Consider the following 2,546-nt stretch of genomic DNA (forward strand, 5'->3'; position numbering starts at 1 on the left):
ATATGCAAGAAAAAACATAATTAAATATATTTAGTATCAAGAAGTTCCATTCCTTGAGAGGTCAAAATATTGTGTTTTTTTTCTTTATATCAATTTTTTATTCCACAATGTATGAGTAAAAACCAAATCAGTGAAAGATTTCTTACCCTTGCTTTGCTTCAATGTCTCTACTGAAGTAAATATTGGGCTCACAATCCAGCACTAACGATGGAACCTGAAGTTGACATGTTTGCATTAGAAGTAGCCAATTAGCATCATAAAATATAGCAGCATTAGCGTGCAAGTCGATTATAAATATCAAAGATCAATATTTGGCTTACCTTCTGAATAATGGCATGTACATGCTCTGCGTACAAAAAACGTGTGATCTTTGATCTCAAGATGTAGAGACTTGTTAATATCAAGAGGTAATTGGCTCATAGACAATAACTCATGACTGCCACTTTGAGTTGGGAAGACCCAGTTCTCATTTTTTTCGTGCAAACCTCTCAAATAATCTAATGACATGTTAATTACTTGTGCCTCTTTCGTAACTGCAAACGTCTATGGCATGTGTCTCGACTGGTCCTCAAGTAAATAAACCCACCAGGTACAAGCCCAGGTAAAATAGAAAAAATTGGATCAAACCTTGAATCATAGATGCTAAGCTCCATCCCATTCATCCACTTTGCCTCATGAACAACTCGCACAAACACCTAGTATATTCAAGACCAATAAATTTGTTTCTAACTTCTTGCTTCCAATGCTAAAATTTTAACAACTGCACTAAAAGCAGGCACTAGAACACAAAGTAGATATGAAGAAACAAAGAAAGTAACCAGACTAACTCTTAACAGGATAAATACACTACAACATCAATTTACTTGTAGATTAATTTATCTTTGACAATAATAAAATTAGACTTGAACAACATAGTGTATGAAAACTAAGACTCTCAAGTTACTACACTGCATAAATGTATGAGAGCCTATTGACCTTTCTACCAAAATGAACCTCAAAACACACCACCCAATCACCGAAAACACTTATTTCCATGAGTCATAGAGGCTTTAAGCCACCTGTAGTCTCTCACTCTTGCATCACCCTCGTTACAAAAACATAATTATGAAACGTGTAGGCATATTGTTGAGGTTCAACATAGAAAGCATCCAATATATTGAAATGATCAGGCCCAAATCTTGAAACTTAGAAATAAGCTTAGGAACCACCTCTAAAAGGTCACGTAACTCAAGTGTCTCTTTTGCAATCCTCTATAAAAATGTGGTTTTCCCAACACTAATATTACCTTCCTAAGGGGAGGATGTTGGGCACCCGATCTGTTAGGGTCATGGTCTAGAATGTGAACCGTCACAAGGATTCCAAGGAACATTGGAATTTGAATCAAATAGTCATGGACATTGTATTTATATAATTATCAACTTAATGAAAACAAATTTGCACATATTTATTCATTATGGTTTGCACAGTTCAACAATTGAAAATGGGTGAGATGTTATAGCCCTGTGACTTCTCAATTTCAAATGCATTACCTCCATTTTTCCTTCAAACTTGGAACTGGTCTTCTTCAGGTTCAACTTAATGTAGGTCCCTTTGGGAGAGTTTCTCTTCTCAAATGCACCATCTCTTGATCACCATATACAAATAAAATAAATCTTTCGCAAGCATCTAGATTTTATGCTTTCTTGATATTTCATGCCATACTCCTATAATTTTTCTTGGATTTGTACAAAGTTGGAAACCCCTCTGTAAAAACTGACATTACATCTCCCTGTCTTGTCTATTGCAAAATCAAGTTTGCAACTCTCTTTGGATTCCCCTAGTACATCATTGAAATGGAGAAAACCTTGTCCACATGTTAACGGAGTTGTTACATGAGCATTGTTTCTGCATAGAAACCTGATCCCAATGATTTGGCTTATCTTCAACAAGACATCTCAAAATATTTCCCCAAGTTTGGACTACAATTTACACATGAAATATTGTTTCATCACTTCAAAACATTATTATTGTGTTGCCAAGGAACATTATCATTGTGTTGCTAAGGCATTGCAAGCGAATTCACTAACTCTAAAGACTTTACCATTAATATGTATGTGTGTGTCTCATGTGGGATATTAGCTTTAAGGGTATCACTAGACCGATTGTCTTCTCTCTCACTGTTTGCATTTGTCGCTCCAGTGTTATTGCTCTCCTCTTTCTTCAATTCCTGCTTCTTACCATCAATACTGAGTTCCTCCTCTGAAAATTAAAGAAAATACAACACAGAGTATAAGATATAAAAGGTGATGAAAACTGAAATATAAACTAAATTAGATTATAAAATATTTATACGACATATACCTCAACATCAGCAATGTCAATGCCATTTTCCCCTTGGAAAAGCAAGAAACTCGAACAAATTTTCTTCAGTTGGGGGATAGTGGCCACTATATGGTCAGATGACCTATATAAACAAAACAAATAAAATGTCACCATAGAAAAGAACACCTTAGGAACTTAGTATTTAACCTTCACAAAAAAGCTTAGGCACAATAATGCTAACTAAG

The 2,546-nt window shown here is 35.0% G+C and overlaps 1 pseudogene; it reads right to left on the bottom strand.

The window, feature by feature from the left end:
* Nucleotides 1–142: 142 nt before the first annotated feature.
* On the bottom strand, nt 143–1,535 carry LOC149254391 (uncharacterized; annotated as a pseudogene).
* Between the last annotated feature and the right edge of the window lie 1,011 nt (nt 1,536–2,546).

The sequence above is a fragment of the Pinus tabuliformis genome, chromosome 7, assembly GCF_031772625.1.
Source record: "Pinus tabuliformis cultivar Carrire ecotype Pingquan chromosome 7, CPIR1, whole genome shotgun sequence".
In the NCBI taxonomy this organism is placed as follows: domain Eukaryota; kingdom Viridiplantae; phylum Streptophyta; class Pinopsida; order Pinales; family Pinaceae; genus Pinus; species Pinus tabuliformis.